This window comes from Pleurodeles waltl, chromosome 12 (genome assembly GCF_031143425.1).
Source record: "Pleurodeles waltl isolate 20211129_DDA chromosome 12, aPleWal1.hap1.20221129, whole genome shotgun sequence".
NCBI lineage: Eukaryota > Metazoa > Chordata > Amphibia > Caudata > Salamandridae > Pleurodeles > Pleurodeles waltl.
Genome location: NC_090451.1, coordinates 528905961 through 528925746, shown reverse-complemented (window position 1 = coordinate 528925746; position 19786 = coordinate 528905961). Strand labels below are relative to the sequence as shown.

The following is a 19786-nucleotide window of genomic DNA, read 5'->3' as shown; positions in this document are numbered from 1 at the left end:
CAGTTTCATACACAACAGCATACAGTGCACCAACACACACACACAAAAATAAAAACATGCCTACTTCCAAATTCTTCTGCTCCACTTGGGGTGAGGTCAGCAGGACAGTTTATTTAACACTGCCAAGTAGGTTTTACAAGTGACTGGTGGTGTCTTTTCTTTTATATTTCAGAAAATAGTATTTAGTTTTATCATACAAAAATAGGGTAAAGAAAATATAACATAAAAGTGAAATGGAGCAACAATGATGCATGGGCCAGCAATGAGCAAGATATGTACAGTACTGAATGTGGAGCCAGAGGGATTTGATGTAGGTAGGATTGATCAATCTTGAGTGTTGCTGATGGCAGGCTTGCTGCATGAAGAAAGTGTGGATGAGTTGGACAGGCCAACGCATGATTGCTGGAAGTAGTTCTAATAAAAACATGAAGAAAGAGAAAGGAAAAGGAGAGGAGATGGTGATATTTTATGGCATGTAGTTTTCCATAGCGTTTGGAGAAGTGCAAAGTTACCTCAGGCGCTAATGTTACAAAATATTATTAAGGTAGGATGTTGCTCCAGTGTTCAGTAAAACTAAAAGCATAAGCATCTCGATTACTTAAAGAAGGCTTGCATGGAACCCTGAAACAAAGAAGGTGTGTGATAAGGTTTTCCTAGTTGCCAGAGCTCGCAGGGGTACAGAATAAAGCACCTCTGTCTTGACTTACGTTCCCTCACTAAGAACAAAATGTTTGGAGCTCATTAAGCATTCGAGGAAATTGACTATAATTCTAACTCCAGATATGCTGCCAAATACAGTTTGGCCTGATGTCAGCATAACTGATTCTCCAGCCAGCAATTTTACAATATGTTGAAGAGCAGTATTTCTGAGAAACTTTCGGAGCACATCATGATGCGAGATTGAGACAAGTAAAAAAGAAATGAAGGTTCACAGTTTCCACAAGTGACCATATGGATCACGCAGTGTTGACTGAGAGAATAAAACCAACGTCCAACGTCAGATTTCACACTAAAAATGGTTACCCTTTGAACATGCCAGAATATTATTCCAGTGTGAAAGTGGTTTTACAAACGAAACAGCAGCATTGGGAGAGCTGCCGAAACAAGCTTTGGCAATGTAATACGTCTTCCTTTCTATAATGCAAGTGATCATCTAATGGATTCTTGACTTAACTTAAACGTCAAGTGTGGGGACACAGCACATCAAGAGTACATGGATGGGCAGACACAGGATCCCTACAACATGAGTTGTTCTGGATGGGAACATTTACATCCACTTCATCCTGCAATTTTAAATGGCGACCACCAATGGTTCTGCTTTTTGGGAACAAGGCAGACTTTGACTTTAGTATCAGGCTTTTGTTAAACGGACTGCACAATTGATAAACATTCCAAACACGTCTCTTTAAACAATAGAAGCAAGCCTCTACTCTTCTTTCGAAACACTACAAATATGTGTATTCCATTCCCAAAGAAAAGCACTATTCCCACTTCTAAAATGAGAAATGGCAATCTATTTTGAAATCGAATGAAAGCTGCAAACCAATCACCGACTACATGGCAGAAATCATTTTTGCCCAGAGCAATAAACAAAGAGTTAAAGGTTCAAATGGGTCTTTAAAATGGTTAGTAAATTCATATTTTTTGTTTAAAAATAATACCCACAACGTTTTAAAATGGAAGCAATGACAGATGCTTTTGAATTCCGAAATAGACAGGATGAATGTCGCACTAATGCAGGTAATTGATAGATCCTCAACTGGTATGTCATCAACTATTTTTCCCTTTTAAAACCTTTTCTTAAAGTGCAACATTATTCGTTTATGTATGTGATCATGAACTTGACGAACGACCAACATAGAATCCCAAAAAGGATATTCATTTGTATAACGCATTTTCTTTTTTTTTTTTTTTTTTAGATTTGTATAAAACATCGCCTGAAGAAGGACTTTATCTTCAAACTTGTAGAGATAGCATATAAGTAGTAGCTAAAGATGTTGAATGTGGAAAATGAGACAATCATTGATAAAACATGTTAACGTCAGTACATAAACCAAATTGAGTACTGAATAACAAAAATGATAAGCGCTGAAAGGTTTTCAGATAACAGCCATCTGACGAGATTCTCTAGTGAAAAAGAAATACGCTCCTCTGAAAAGAATTGTGGAATATTTTTGTCGCTTGAATCTGAACTTTCCCTATTTGGGGAGTGTTAGAATTGAGTTCTCTAGTTGGGAGTAGTTTGCACCCTGTCCAAGTAGGGACCCTCACTCTAGTCAGGGTGAGGGAGTAACAGAGCTAAGATAACCCCTGCTCACCCCCTTGGTGGCTTGGCACACGCAGTCAGGCTTATCTCAGAGGCAATGTGTAAAGTATTTGTACACTCACACAGTAACACAGTGGAAATACCACAAAAGTACTTCACACCAGTTTAGAAAAATAGTCAATATTTATCTAAGTAATACAAGACAAAAACAACAAAAATCCAACAAACACAAGTAAATATACGAATTTTCAAAGATTAAATCTTAGTGTAGCGCTTAGAAACACAATACCTCCAAATGGGTCTATCACTGCGTCTTGACTGAGTCGCTCCCAAAACTCAGACACCCCACGAGGGAGTGCGGGCAGATCATGGAGTTGCACGGACCCCGGGTACAGTACCTTGGGAAAACGATGAGGAAACAAAAACGTTGCTCGGACCTGGGGAGGTGAAGAGTTCCTGGAGCCAGTGCAGCAGCAGTTCCTTATTGCTACCAGGGAGGTGAGGCACCGGTTTCTTACAGCTAGGCTGGGGAGGTATCAGTTCCTTACGGTTGCAGGGGAGGTGATGCAGCGTCCGGTGCGAGGGATCTGTTTTTTATGATAAGGCAGGGTCGATGAATCTAGCAGGTCAAGATGTGAGGCATCAAATTTGCAGTGTTGCGATCACACCACGGAGCCACAGATGCTGCGACGGAGTCCGGTATCACGGACGTCAGTGACACAGCACTCAGGACTAGCCGTAGTGGGACTTTGGAGGCACTGCAGCAGCGTCAGGCCTGTGTTGCAGGTCGTCGTCGTTCCACTCAGGAGGGACCACGGCTCTGGCGCAGGCAGCGGCGCAGAGTCAGACAACAGCGCCAGTTCTCAAGTTGCTCTGGAGTCTATGTGCTTGGTTTATTCTTGGTTACACCAGAGCTCACTTCCAATGGCCCACGAACTAGATTTGGCACCACTTAGCATTACAGGACTCTCACCAAGTGAGCCCAGCCACTGGCAGGTGAAGTCTTTGGTGGCCCTGACACATCTTAAACAGGAGGCAAGCTCAATTCAAACCTTGGATAACCTTGAAAGCAGGTTGTAGTAAGCCAAGTCCAGTCCTTTCACTTCCAGGACAGAAGCAGCAGGCCAGCACAACAAAGCAACTGGCAGAGTAGCAGTCCCTCTGGCAGCATCCAGCTCTTCTTCCTGGCAGAATTTCCTCAGTCCAGAACGATTCCAACAATGTGGGGTGAGAGGTCCAGTACTTATACCCATTTCTGTCTCTGTAGTAGCCAAACTTCAAAGAGAAGTCTTTGTAGTGAACAAGACCCTGCCTTTCTATGCCCTGGCCCCAGACACACTCCAGGGAGCGGGAGACTGCTTTGTGTGAAGTCAGACACAGCCCTTTTCAGGTGCAAGTGTCACCCCCCCCCCCCCCCCCACACACACACACACACACTCTAGCTCAGGAAGACCCATCAGTCTGGTGATGGGCCATCAGGATATGCAGGGCACACCTCAGCTCCCTTTGTGCAACTGTCTAGAGTGAATGACAAACAGCCGAACTGCCATCCTGTCCCAGACGTGTATTCCGCAGACAGGCAGAGGCACAGAATAGTTAAGCAAGAAAATGCCAACTTTCTAAAAGTGGCATTTTCAAAAACTTATAATTCAAAAGCCAAATTCACCAAAAGATGAATTTGTGAATTGTGAGTTCAGAGAATTCAAACCTCATATCTCTATCTGCTCCCAATGGAAAATTAAACATAAAAGATATTTCAAGGCAATCCCCATGTTACTCCATGGAAGAGATTGGTCTTGCAATGGCGAAAAACACATTTTGCCGTATTTCACTATTAGGACATATAAAACACAGCAGTACATGTCCTAACTTTTAAATACACTGTAAACTGCCCATGGAGCTGCTTGGGCCTACTTCAGGGATGAGGTACATGTAATAAAAGGGAAGGTGCCAGGTCAACATGGCAGTTTAAAACTGCATACACAGGCACTGTAGTGGCATGTCTGAGACAGGTTTGCAGGACAACTCGTGAGTGGCACAATCAGTGCTGCAGGCCCACTAGTAGCACTTGATTTACATGCCCTGGGCAAACATAGTGCGCTTTACTAGGGACTTACTAGTAAATCATATATGGATAAACCAATCACCAATACAATGTAGGCAGGGAGCCCTTGTACTTTAGTACTGGTCAGCAGTGGTTAAGTGCCCAGAGTCCTAAAGCCAACAAAAACAGGTCAGAAAAAATAGCAAGAAGAAGGGAAACAGTTTGGGGATAATGCTGCAAAAAGGGCCAGGTCCATCAGGGAGGGTATGCGCAATGGCACCCTACAGTACTAAAGTTAGATGTGCAGATTGGATAGTACAATATTCTTCATTTCCAATATTCCAGATAGCCAGAAATACCATTTTGGTCTGCCATCACCGAAAGCTCAAAAATAAAGTTCAATGATGAGACAGGCTTAAGGGAGGAATATTACAATGAGTTGTTGTTGGACAATGGAGTACAAATGATTTCAGACACAAGATGGAAAGGCATCTCAGTAGGTGCAGAAGAAAACAACAAATGGCACTGTTCTACCATCTAGAGACAAACAGTAGGTGGAGTATTTCAACTATACCATCATGGAAGGTGAGAGATGCTGGAAAGAATTAGACAGATGTTTGAGGCCTGAGTGACTAGTGCAGAAATGATTACTCTTTACTGAGTAAATGGCTTGCCTTTTAGGAAAAGTGCAGATGTTCTGTGAGCCATTGTCTAGCCTCTAGATCATAAGCCAACCCAAGATCCAGTGGCTTCTCTGGATAGGATTAGTGCTGGCAAAAACTGATGAAGCGTGACCCGTTACTGACCTGGCTCTCTAGCCTCCAGTGTAGCTTAAATGGAAGTTGTGCCATCCCCCAACCCTCCACTCGAGAGAGAAATGTGAAGGGAGTGCTATAGGTGCACATCAAAAGGAGCACTGGTTACTGAGCTCCTGTTCTTCCTTAATAATGTCATTTAAAATTGATCTTGAAAGGATAACAAAAATATTTTCCCAGATTGATATATGGAAACCAAACAGGGCCAACCTAATCTGTCCTCTAAGTAATTCAGTGCAAGCTTGTCATGAGGTACGGAACTCAAAACTGTTGATTAAAATCCCACTTACCTTTTGGAGAACTTATTGTCCTCTACAGGTACCATTTAGTATTGGTGTAGTCCCAAATACCAGCAACCCTAACTGACAGAGGATCTTCTCATTGCACAGTAAATCTTCAACATAGAGGGCATATGTATAGCACCATGATCCCTTGCCAAAAATCAAGTGGTCGCCATTTAATTTGGTTGCTTTTGATGCATATTCTCAGTCAAAGAGCAACCTCAAATAATGAAGCAATTCCACCCCTTTTAGGCATCTGTTGATGACCAAATATCTTTTGTTTGGGATTAATGGAATAGAGGACCATTATCTTTGAATAGTTATATCTGTTGGTATAATAATGTGTTCATGAGTTCAGCAGAATTAGCATGTCAAACAAGTATAGCGCCATAAACATTCAGAAGTAGTGGGAGTAGTCAACCTCCTTGGTGAGTTTTCCCTTCAGTCCGCTGAAACAAAGTGTACAGGAATGGGGCCAACATGGGTCGTGGAGCTGTTGTAATAAATAAAACAACCCAAAACCACTCCTATATCATTTCTGCATTCCCAGCCCTTCCTGGAAAACCTAATGGACATCCAAAGTAATTTTATTTGCCCACGCCTTGGTAACTTAGCACAAACCTGACTAACACCTGCCACTGGTACGTTTTTCTCCACAGCTAACCGCTACATGCACTTTTCATCACTGCATCTGAGAGGATCAACATGTGCAGCAACTCTCAATTCAATATAGTGTACGGTGCTACCTATATAAAATAGAGCCACATGGTTAATGTGGTTTATAAACAATAAGTGGACTCCTAAGTATTCCTAGAGCTGCTGTAATGTTTAATTGATAAGATGATTATTCAATCCCTTTATTTCTTTACAGCTGTTTATCGGCAAATCAAAATTATGGCATCACTTACAATTAAACTCACCCATCTCATGAAACAAGGAATTCTTTGTATGTCATTCAGTACAAATAATGTTAGTCAATTTAGATTTTCAAATCTTCTCGATGATGGGCTCTTAAAGTGATAGCTGTTTCCCTAGGCAAGCATTTTGTAGAAGTGAACTTCTGATCACAAAACAGTGCATGCCCCTGCTTTCTTATTATTTGAATGAGCTTTCCATTTTTGCTTACTGTTGTAGGTCAGTAGTCTCCACAGTCTTGCAGTAATTTAGTCTTGTTCTTCTCAATTTTATTTTAATCTAATAACCCTAGTCTCATTTTTGCAGCAGCCGTCTTACATTCTATTTGCAAATTCAACAAACTGTACCCCCCATACTCCTAAAAGGTATGTGAGCCAGTTGGTGTTTTTTCAGCTGATCACAATGCCATAAGTTTGACTTCTGACAATTCTCACATAGCCTTCCAACATTCAGAGGCCAGTAAAACTACCGCTAAGTTGGCTAATAGCAACAGGTCTAAGTTACAAACAGCACAAGGGTGTTATGAAGCACAATATTGCCACAAGTTACTACTTCAAAAATCTCAATCTCATCTGCAGACCATTTATATTCTCCATCCTTTGTACAAGTTTATTTACTCTTATACTATTATCAAAATCCCATAGGGAGAATTTATGCCTAGTATCACAGTTCCTCATATACAGAATTGGTTTTACGATATGTAATCTTTCTGAAGAAAGATGTACTCCATAAATAATTTCGATATCTTTACAGCGAAACAAAAATGTAAACTGATGTCCCCAAGGACTGCCATTCAGTTTTAAATATATTATATGAGTTTCGCAGCAGTCACATTTCAAGCAATGGGCAGGTGATTAATGTATCAGATACAGACTTAGATGTCCATTATGATTTTCTCATTCAGTCGACAATAGGTATCATAAACCTATATAGGAGGCTGAACTCTTGTGGCCAATCTTCTACTCTTATTACACTTGGACATAACTTTCACATGCTTTGTTTGCTTCTTTTTAATATAATACAAGTCTCTTTAACATTTATTGACCTGCATGATTGCTTTTACATTATTTTGTTACTGTATTGCTCCTTGTTGTCATTGCGATGCTTTTGAAGGTTTATGCTAATTAGCCAATATTCAGGTCTCACCTGCACTTGTGTGCTGTGCTTGTGAAATCTTTTGTTGAGAAGAAAAAATAAAAAAATAAAATAAAACTTAGAAAGGGGCTTGGAAACCATCCCTTACTTACCTGAACTTACCACTGGCTTGGTCCAAAGTCATTCTGATTGGCCAGCACGTCACTTGCTTCACTTCCTGCTGTCTTCTTTGCCGTCAGCTTGCCTCTGGACCAAGTACTCCTTCCGGTCACTTGCCATTGGACATTGACCAGTGTCCTTCCTCTGGCTACGATGCTTAAGGTACCTCTTTTTTCTTTCTGCATGCCATCTTCTTTCTTCGCTGCCATCCTCTCTGTCTTCTTTCTTTGCTGCAGTCTTCTTCACCACATGCCATCTTCGGTCTTCTTTCTTCACTGCCATATTCTTTCTTTCACCGCAAGTCATCTTCCATTTTCTTTCTTCACTGCAGTCTTCTTTACCGCATGCCGTTTTCTGTTTTCTTTCTTCACTGCCATCTTCTTCTTTATCGCATTCTGTCTTCTTTCTTCACTACTGTCTTCTTTATCGCATGTCATCTTCTTTCTTCTTTGCTGCATGCAGTCTTCTGTCTTCTTTCTTCACTGCCGCCTTCTTTCTTCTTCACTGCATGTCATTGTTTGTCTTCTTTCTTCACGTCCGTCTTCTTTACTGCATGCTGTGTCTTCGGTCTTCTTTCTTCACTGCCATCTTCTTTCTTCCTTATTGCATGCCGTCTTAGGTCTTCTTTCTTTAATGCTGTCTTCTTTCTTCTTCACAGCATGCTAGTTTCTGTCTTCCTTCTTCACTGCTGTCTCATTTCTTCTTCACCGCCTGCCGTCTTCTGTCTTCTGTCTTCTTTCTTCACTGCAGTCTTCTTTCTTCTGCACTGCATGCCATTTTCTGTTGTCTTTCTTCACTGCAGTTACCTTTCTTTTTCTTCACAGCATGCCGTCTTCGGTGTTCTTTCTTCACTGCAGTCTTCTTTCTTCTTCACCACATGCCATCAAGCCAATAGCTTTCACCTTTGATTCTTCTTTCTATCAAACTGGATTAAAAGTATTAGAAAAATGTCATAATAATGATGGTTTTAAACTTGATAAACTATTAATAGTTGTTTATGTTGTTGTTTATTAAATCAACATACATCACAACATAAACAACTATTAACGGTTTATCAAATTTATAACAGACATAAAATTTTTCTAATATTTTGGAATCCAGTTAGATAGAAAGAAAAAACTAAGGCGAAACCTATTGGCTTTGTCAATGCTTGTTTTACTTTTGTGTCCCATGTACCTGCACTGCACGGTTGCTGCTGATGGAGACAATAACCCTGCAACTAGTACTGCAAATTGCGGTCCAATCTGCTGTACAGCATCCATTTTAGGACATCCTCATTTCTCACTCCTCATTCCTACTTGTCAACCCTGCTTCTCATCCATCATACATCATACCTGCTTCTCATCCATCATACATCATACCTGCTTCTCATCCATCATACATCATACCTGCTTCTCATCCATCATACATCATACATCATACCTGCTTCTCATCCATCATACATCATACATCATACCTGCTTCTCATCCATCATACATCATACATCATACCTGCTTCTCATCCATCATACATCATCCCTACTTCTCATCCATCATACATCATCCCTACTTCTCATCCATCATCCATCACCCCTGCTCCTCATCCATCACCCCTGCTCCTCATCCATCACCCCTGCTCCTCATCCATCACCCCTGCTCCTCATCCATCACCCCTGCTCCTCATCCATCACCCCTGCTCCTCATCCATCACCCCTGCTCCTCATCCATCACCCCTGCTCCTCATCCATCACCCCTGCTCCTCATCCATCACCCCTGCTCCTCATCCATCACCCCTGCTCCTCATCCATCACCCCTACTCCTCATCCATCACCCCTACTCCTCATCCATCACCCCTACTCCTCATCCATCACCCCTACTCCTCATCCATCACCCCTACTCCTCATCCATCACCCCTACTCCTCATCCACCTTGAAAGGCAAATTACATATAATTTCCAAAGAGCTACAAAGCAGAAGTGTCAAACATTAAGATGCCTACACAGACAAGAAGAAATAATTTAGTAAAAAATGTACCAGTATAATAGCAACCACTACATTATGTAAATAAAAATTGGGGAAGCAAAATAATCAGTTTGATGTGGGAAGGGTAGCCAATACATTTCTGCGAATTTTCCACATCGTACCCAGAAACTTGGCAACTGTGATAGCAAGTGCCGGCCTGCACTAAGACCTCAAAATGCAAAGTGCAGCAGAAAAGTTGGAGGCACCAAAGCATCTGCAAGTAGGTGCTAGCCAAGTCTTGTGGGGGCAAGCATAACCTGGGCAGGCAAAAAAAATGTGTGTAACACTCTCCGCTGAAGAGCAACGGGTGGCGCATGCCTCAGCGACCCGCCCTGTCCACTTAGCTGTAAATGATCTCAGCAGAAGAGCGCCCACACTAAACTGGAAGTATAACTTCCTGTGAATGTGAACAGTCACCTGATTCCAATATGACTCACGCTGACTCGTAGATTTAAACTCTTGAAAGCCACTGATCAGTTTAGAAGATTGTCTTTCGAAAGTTGATCTCTGTAACAACTGCCCAATAAATCGACTTCAGATTGTGTACAGTCGGAAAGCTGATAGTTGCAGGATGTGTCCACAGATCTGACAGCCAAAGGTTGTGGATTAAGTAGAACTAGCTTAAACAATGCTCCATGTTGGACCTGGCCCTCTATGCAGGGTCACCCCCAAAGTTTTGTCTTCTACCCTCCTGGTGTCTGAACCAGTGTTTGCAGGATTTTACCACTGCTAACCAGTGCTAAGGTGCTTGTGCCCTAACTGGCAGATTTCATTCATTTGTTTTTTTAGAAGATTACTTTATTGGCGTTTTTCATTTTAAGCCACAGAGGATACATTTATCATGTATAAGAAAAAAACAGTTCGAGCAAACAAAGTTCATCATACCATTGTGTAGGGTGTATCCCTTTTGCAGGTTTGATTTGCATTTCCCACATCAGAACCACCCAGAGATCATAAAGCAATTGCAATCACGTTAACAGATATCATATCCAGTCTTGACACACCTTTCATCTGTAGTGAGCGCACACTAATGAGTTTTAAGAGCTTACCCTCCAGCAACATCAACTTGTACAATTGTGGGAGGTCCTCCCCAGCCAGTTAGGAGTAACACAGAGCTTCTGGACATGCCATGTATAGGTGGGATGCCAAGCCATTAAATCGGGGGTGGGTCATCCACAGCTTCTGAGGCTCTGGTGAAAAGATAAGCCCCCAGTGGGCCCCATATATCCCTGGGCCTGGAGCTAGAGGGTAGAAGTTAGGCATACATAGTAGCTGTTCCCTACAATATATCAAATCCTGCAGCCAGTCCTTAACTCTGTGCTCTGCCTCTTCCCCACTCACACGCCACCCACCTCATGGCAAGAAGCAGGCTGAGAGATATATATTTCCACAATCCTGCTACTATGTTCCCTGTGTGCCCCAACACTGCCACCAACGGTGTGAGAGTGACAAGCTGAGCAACTATGAGCGTCAGTGCCATCTCAATTTCCTTCCAGTAGGACTGAATTTGGGGACATGACCAGGCCAGGTGAAGGAAATCCGTCCCTTCTACAATGCATCTAGCACATTTGTCATCTGGGCAGAGACGATATCTATATAATCTTGCAGGAGAATAGTACACACTGTGTAGAAATTTATAATAGATAATGCAAGATTTAATGTATTTGTAAGTGCCTAGTGAGTGATTTACCATATATCCAGGGCAGGTAAATTAGATGCTACTAGGGGGGATGCAGTGCTTACTGTGCCACCCACTTAAGTAGCCCACTAAAGCACGTCTCAAGCCTGCCAGTGAGTCTGGGTATGCTGTTTTAAACTGCCATTTCGACTTCACAAAACAAAGCTTTTGCCAGGTCTAAACCTTCCTTTTTAATACATACAAGTCACACCTAGAGTAGGACATAAACAGCTCCTAGGGGAGGGTGCAGTGTATCTAAAACACTGAACATGTACTTTTAGGTTTTATATGTCCTGGGAGTGAACAACTCTCAAATGTGTTTTTTCACCACTGCAAGACCTACCACTCCTATAGGATAACATTGGGTTACCTTATTTTAATAAGTGATAACATTCGACTGGGACTAGGTAGGAATGTCAAGTTATGGTCTCTAAAGAAATATAGTTTAAAACCCTCTCTAATGGGTAAGTCAGATTTTAAGTTCCAATTCTGAAAATCTACTAACAAAATGCACACTGACATGCCGGAAGGAGAAAGAGAAATTTTAATTGACAATCGCAGGATACTGTCGCCCTGCCTAGAATTCAGTAGGGCCTTAAAAATAAAGGTGGGCTCAAACATGTTTCAGAGAGCTCTATAGATATGTTCTAATGCAAACAGAGATTACAAATATCAAGATTAAAATGACATAGTGGTCACCCCTGATTCACATTATTTTGGGTGCTACTGGTATGATTAAAATCTGGGTTAACTAGTCAGGTGAATTTTGAGGCGAGGGTTACATCCCAATACTCTAATACTATGTCAACATGTGTCAGCCATTCTTAATGGCACCTGCAGGGTCCTGGGCTTTCGTCAGGGAAGTTCTTTATTAAACCCAGTTTGTTTGGCAGTGATGCCGGGTTTGTCACCCATCAGTTGTTGAATTAACCGACACAACACAAACATTAAAACGTGAGGCTGGCCTACTTGCCTGTGCCCTGGATGGAGAGGCATGTATTAGTGCCTATTTTCATCAAAATCACAGAGGTGCAAGAAGACAAAGGAGTTTAGAATAAATGAAATTTAAAAAATCACTAGTCTCAGCTGCTCAGTTGCTCAGAGGATGTATACAGTTTGGATAGCTAAAGCATGGTATAATGAAGCATGCACTGACGTGTTTGTTCCTTGCCTGCCTAAGCACATAAAAGTTGTGTCCATGTCTCCTGAGGTACCAGAACACAGAAAACATGCAATATTTTGATCTTCCATGCATATTACTACAAAAGAGGCAAGTAGTTTTGCCCCTTTGCCTTGTCACACAAAACCAAAAGCAAGACAACATAGGTAAACAAGCGTGAGGTGGAGAAAGTGTTCTAATCTCCAAGGAGCCACTGCAAATGTGATATATTTAATATAATATGCAGTCGTAGTCAATAATTGTTATATATATATATATATATATATATATACACACAAAACTGCCATCCCTATGATCTACCTTTGTATATGGTATATAGTGGGACTATATCTAATTTTATGCATAGTAATTAGTCAAAAAAATATTCCTCACATATTGAACGAGTTTATTTTAATGTCCTAGTTCTGAAAAAGTTATTTATTGCCAGGACAATTTCTCCCTACCAGTATCTCCAATTTGTTCCCAATGTGTGTGGGCATTTTTTACTTCGTAACTTCACATGCCTAATCTTGTATTTGTTTTTTATCAGGCCATGGTATAGTTCCTTTCGTATAATATATAGTTATTTAAAATGTAAACATGGTATCACAAGGCCCCAGACTTGTTCTGCATACTGTGTTTCTCTCAATAATTATTCAGTGTATTGATGAGATTCCATCATTAAGACCCTGTTTGCATGTATTCAATCTGTACACCCATCTCTGTTCCTGTACTGTTAGAACCCTAGTTGTGAAATGGGTCGTTTACACTTTTTCCAATACCATCTATTGTATATCATCCTCATTGTATCCTTGAGATATAAAGTGATTAGTCATTTTGGTTGTGTTACAGCAGCATCTAATTGCTCCACAGTGTTTTGTAATAAGCAAACCTTTCTGGTGGTCATTCCTATATGTCATAGGTCGTTGGGCATGTGATAATGTAAATTACATTGTTTATATAACAATTAGTTTGGTTTCTCTGTGGCCAAATGTATCCAAGGCAGAGATCTAATGTGTCTGTTTGTGTGGTATATGTGCAAGCCATACAATGACCACAAGTGAAATGCCATTGAATGGCCATTTTATAGCAACTGGCTCACTTGGGAGACTAACTAGAACAGGACAAGACTGGAACTGGCAGCTCATTCGACACAGTACAACTATCAGCTCCAAAATATAACATCAAAACAACATTATTTTCCCATCTGTCCACAAGAAATCTACCCAATTTTGTCCTGGCTACTAATCAGGGGTACAAAGGCAGGCAGAAGATTGTGGAGAGGAAGTACAGTGAGAAGTCAAGTGGGAAAGTTATGAACTAAGCACAACCTTCATTTCATACTTCTGGAGGCCATAAATATGGCAGGTTAACTGCAGACATAATCAATAAAAGAATCCTGCAATCAAAAGTTGTGACAGACTCATTAAACCAGAACCCTCACCACTTTGTAACTTTTTGAAAGCTAGACATTATCACAGCATGGCAAAACAAGATTACAGTCTGGAGTGACTTAGGGCCAGATGTAGCAAAGTCCCAAATTGCGACTTGTAATTTGCGAGTCCCTGCGACTCGCAAATTGCAAGTCGCAATTTGGGATGCAGAAAGGTGTCTCAGACACCTTCTGCTACTCGCAATGGGGTCGCAAAGACCCACCTCATTAATATTAATGAGGTGGGTCGCAATTTGCGACCTCATTGTAAGTATGGGCACTCACGTGGACGGTGGCCTGCTGGAGACAGCAGACCACCATGTCCGTGACTACTTTTAAATAAAGCAGTTTTTTTTTTTTTCAAAGTGCAACCCGTTTTCCTTAAAGGAAAACGAGCTGCACTGTGAAAAAAAAAACGAAACCTTTAGTTTCGGTATTTTTCAGGGCAGGTAGTGGTCCATTGGATTTATTTTTATTTTATTTTATTTATTTATTTTATTTTTATGGCCAGACACAAAGGGGAAGGGGTCCCATGGGGACCCCTTCCCGTTTGCGCCTGGGTTACCATCCACTTCAAGTGGATGGTAACTGCGCCTTCATTTGCGACCGCAATCGCGGTCGCAAATGAATATACATAGCATTGCGAGTCGCTAATAGGAAGGGAACACCCCTTCCTATTAGCGAGTCGGAAATGCATTTTGCGAGTCGGGTCCGACTCGCAAAATGCATTTCTGCATTCCGGTGAGGCTTTTGCGAGTCGCAAACGGCGTTTTTCGCCGTTTGCGAGTCGCAAACGCTTTGCTACATCTGGCCCCTTAGTGTTGTTGGGTTGTCTTTTCTGTCTTGCCTTACCAAAGTAAGAGAACATCAAAACAGGTGTCCAAAGAGGAATTTAAAGGAACTAAACCCTAGCCTACTCCTTTTTGACTCCTACAGGTAAGGAACAGGCATGGTAGGACTACATCCCACTTTCTCCCACAGGGTTTAAGAAGAGCTTCCATCATTCTCTTCATGGTCTTTTTGAACCCCTCCACGAACCCAACCTGTTAGCCTGGGAGTGGTAAGAAGTGACCGGATACATTCACTTTGTGACACAAATGAAGCTAATCTCTGGGTTAGGGACAGAGTACTGGGAATCTGACCCTAGAACAAGATTCCTAGTTACCACACGGCAGAAGTGTTTCTCAAGGGCACAGCCTCAAGGCACCTGGTGACATGGTCCACCACAACAAAAATATATTGAGGGTGATGATAGTTCCAGGGATTCAACAATGCTCATCACCACCTGCTTAAAGAGTATTCCTGCAACTTGTAACAGTACAGTTGAAGTGTAGGTCTGGCTATTTCTTGCAAGTGGCTTGACAAGTTAAGCAGGTCTTGCAGAAACTTTCTACATCCTGTCACGCATGAGGCTGGTAACAGTGAGGAGATAGTTAAATCCTTAGTCTTTCTGAGGGCAAAGGGGCCAGCTAAAGATACTTCATAGATAAGCTGCATGAGGAAAATCCTGTGCATGTGAGGGATGGTTAGCATTTTGCTAGTGCCAGCCTCTGGATCAGAGGGCTCACTTAAAGGGAGGCTTCTTCCCAAGCCACCTTCACCTTAACAGTTCCACTATCAAAGACGGGGTCCTGAGCCGGCTTCATGAGGCCCACAAAGGTAGATAAGGTCACTGACTTGGGGCCTTGAATACGACCTCCGTAGATGGTCCTCAAACAGCCAGCAACTTCTGCAGCTCTGAAGGGATATGAATTTTAAGACATAACTAAAGAATGCTCAGCCTTCTCTTCATCTGGAGCAGAAGTCACCAGCCTGGCTCAGTGTGGCCTTAGATTTTACCCTGGAACTCCAGAAAGGACCCACCCTGTTGATATTTTAGGAAGCCCATATGTTAAATGTTAAGCTGACCTGCTTAACATGTGGAGTTTCCTAAATTTGAGACAATATTTAACATTTGTGGATTATTTACATATGTATTTAAACAATGTTTAGTACTTGACCACTATATGTTCAAGGTGTGGCAAGTTAATGGTAAAGCAAAGCAAATTCAAGTTGCATGATCAAATGGAAAGGCCTTTGTCCTCCGACAGTGAACTATGTCTCTGCAGTAGAGTTGAAATGGAGAGCATGATTACGCCCTATAAAGAACCCATTATTTCCTGATAATATGAATGATCAGGTTCACATAGGGTTAATTAGGCAATCCCCTTAACCATTCTGACATCATTGCCCAGCGGACAGGCAAAGCCCGTCTTGTCCTTGACCACAATGTCCACTATGGCCTTTCTTGCTATTCACTTAGATTTCAACCTGACTAGGTGGCCAGAGGGGTGGAAAAGTCATCAGTGGCAGCAATTCCAGTCTGTCTGTCAGTATCTAGGTCTATACTGGGATCCACATAGGCTCTCTTGGCTAAAGACCCATGGGCAGCAATGTATTTGCCATCTAAAGAAGTGTCCTTAATGAAGCAGATTTATTTTAAGTGGATGAACATCAGCCCCCCTGGATTTAACTCCTGGATATTCATGGCAAAAAAACAACAAATCCACTGGCCTCTCAGAAATTATCCTGTGTGGGTGAGCAAACTGCTGATGAAAGCAGAGACTGGTAAAGGGTCTTTCACCTGAGTCCCTCACGATATGGCTCTCTTTGCCTCACTTTTAACATGAAGATGTATGGGCAGGTGAGAATTTGCCGTCATTTTCTCTGGGACCTGCTGCCTTAGGCTTCTCGCCTTAGTAAGTAACCGTGCCCTTCTAGTAGAGCTTCTCGTTTGGCTAATGGGAATCCTTGTATCCCTTTGACTTGGAGTTCAGAAATTTCAGCCCCTTCTGTACGACCAAGTTCACAACATAGTTTAACAACCACAGAATGCTGCTCGGATTCCTCCCAGAGTCTCTCGGCAAGCATCACATTCTTTAAAGAAGTGTAATCCTTTCCCTCTATCCCTTTCTTCCATTCATACCAATTTCTTTTGACCAAAAGTATCCACTCCTCATATAAGGACCCTTCCTCTGGCCTGCACTTCTTCAAGTCAGGTCTGTACTGAGCAGGCTTCAAGCCAGAGTTTTGTACAATAACCTTTCTCATCTTACTGCATTGCTTTGTTCCCAGTCCTTGGAAGGTGACTCAGTAAAGACCCCAGCTAGACTCATCATTCAGCTTCTGAACAACACATGATAACCTGAAAGTCGCTAACCCAAGTAAAACATCCTCACCAATGGTGAAGGTAAGTACAAGTATCTTGTTAGAGAGGACTGGAGCTGCAGAGGTCAGTACAGTCTTATAAACTAACCTGGCCGCTACCACTTCTAGCTCCTTGATTTGCAAGTCACTTGCCATCTTTTCTTTCTCCAAGCTGAACGGTTCTGCATTGTTGCAATGAGTTAAAGTGGTTCATCTTGTCTTCAGTACTATATTCCACAAGTAAAGGGTTTATCTTTCCTTTCCATAACTGTGTAAAACAGGGAGGGCACGGAAATAAAAAATATATCCCATTTTCATCTTTGAGATGCTCTGCCTTCGGTTTTTATAATGCTCTCTAGGGGTCAAGTAGTGAAGTACCCAAACAAAAACAAATGTAGAGAGTTCTCTTTTGTCTTGCTGTAGTTTTATCAATTTATTTCTCACCTACAGACCCAGTTCTGAACCGCAAATGTATAGGATCATAGGCAATAGACATCACATCATTATAGGTTACTATTTACTTCACCCCAATATCACTCCTTAATTTTTTAATCATGCTTTCAGTTTACAAAGCACCCCAAACAAAACTGAGCCTTAGGGATGTCAGTGTTTGTCTTGTGCAATATACAGGAGAGAAACAGCTTTGTTCAGATTCAATAAATCCAGCAGATACTTGAAATGTTTTGCTTCTCTGGAGGACAAAGTCAATCCCAGAATACAACAGGTTTTAGGGTGGCGATGTTTGCTATACTTTTACCACCTAGTTCTAATCTGAATAAATTCACGCACATGGATTGGGACAGGCTGCCTAATTTCCATCGAAGATTTCTTGAGTGCTAGTCAAATGTTTCACATTAAGTGTTACCAAAGTTCTGCTCGACATTATACCTTAACTCTGGATTTTGCCCTATGTAACTCAGGAGGTGCGGATATGGGAACCTCTCCTAACTTTATGTTCAATGATACGGTCATCGAACCTAGTTATTCAAAACAGCTGTGCTTTTTTTTAATTTTTGCTTGGTAGGAGGAACACTTTTTGGCTACATCCAGAAGCCAAAGTAATCTAAATCCATTAGGTTTTCACTCTTAATGTAGAATAATTAAGTTGAGATCTGAAACATTTATTGAAGAATTAGGGCCTGATTTGAAGTTTAGCGGACGGGGTACTAAAACAAATGTGACGGATATCCTGTCTGGCATATTATGATCTCCATAGGCTATAATAAGATCGTAATACGGCAGACACGCTATCCATCACATTTGTGACGGAGTATTTCCTCAAGCTCTAAATCAGGCCTTCAGTTGGACAGACCTGTATTTTTTGGTCTATAAATAATCTTTCAAGGCTCTAGTGAGCTCATGCAGTATGTTTTCAGTGAGCATAATCCGATTAGGCTCATCTGTGTAAGCAGGCACAGAATAGGTTTCCCTTTGAACCGCTAGACAATCCACCTCACACATACCCAGCTTGACTTATTAAACACGGACCATCATGTTAGAAAACAATGGGCTAAAAGACAACTTTGTCTGACTCACTTATTGACTGAGAAGTTCCTAGTTTGCTCCTCGTCAGGATCAAAGCTTTATTTTCTTTCTAGAATAAAAAGTAATTTAAAAAATGTGTATTAAACTATTTTCCTATACTTTAAATAGCAAATGTGCCATAAATAAGTCTCTAATTACACAGGGTGATGTATTTCATCACTGTAGGAAATCCAAATTTTATACTTCTCACTCCAGATTATTTTGCCTTGGATGAACTCTAGATTTTGCTAGTTTTAGAAATATGAGCACCTGGTAACCAGTGGTAAAGGAGCAGTACTCCCCCCTTTAAACAGTCGAATTGCAATACTCCTAATAGGTATATTTAATATGCTTATACGTCTCTAGTATATGGTACAAAATGTACACAGGGACTGGAAGTTAAATCCCACTAGAGGACTGCAGCAACTAATCTTATGAACTGCCTCGCAACAGCAAACAATAGGCTGACCTGAATAGGCCGAGAAGAGGTGGGGCCTGTGGCCACCCGTTTTGACACTACAATGTCAGATCCTGCATGAGTGCGAAATACTGCTTGATAGGTCTGGAGGGCTAGCATGTAAAACTTGGGGGAAAACGTGAAATGGGATAGAATGGGATCCCAAGACGATTCCTGGGGACACAGGGTCAGATTAGAGAAGGACTCTGCTTTTGTCCTATCAGACTTCTTTCTCTGGGTTAACTGTTGGGACAACGGCTGCCTCAAACTGGATTTTAGTGTTCGATGTGGGTGGACACTAGGATTAACAGTACACTCTCCACATACAACCACCAGCCCTCAGAGGTTGTCTGGCTGAAGACTTTCACCTCCTAAAAATGCCAAAAGCAGGAAAGGTTGGCCCTGGGAACTTTTACAGCATTAGTTAGGGAGTGCTCAGAAGTCATTGCGGCCCACTAGCTAGTGCCAGGCATAAATGTGGCACCTCCTGGAACCCACATCAGAACACTTTCAGAACCTGTGGAAGATCAGGAGAGCTCTGAACCTGCTATCTGTGACCTGAGGAAAGCCCTAAATGACTAGACTTGCTCTCTCTTGTACCGAGGACAAAGACGTGGACTCCAAAGTTCAGAAGGCCAATCTTCTGTGTGAGTTACATGGTCATAACAAGCTGCAAAAGGCCTTTTCCTGGAAGGACACAGCTGGCCAGTGGCCACTGGATCCTGCTGATGGTCTCTGCCCGACACCCTGTGAGTCCATAAGGACTTTCCCAGAGG

General features: G+C 41.8%; 1 protein-coding gene across 1 annotated transcript in view; it reads right to left on the bottom strand.

The window, feature by feature from the left end:
* The window catches only part of VAC14 (VAC14 component of PIKFYVE complex), a 1245171-nt gene that overhangs the window by 1165865 nt on the left and 59520 nt on the right, over window positions 1-19786 (bottom strand). The gene's annotated exons all lie outside the window — the stretch shown is intronic.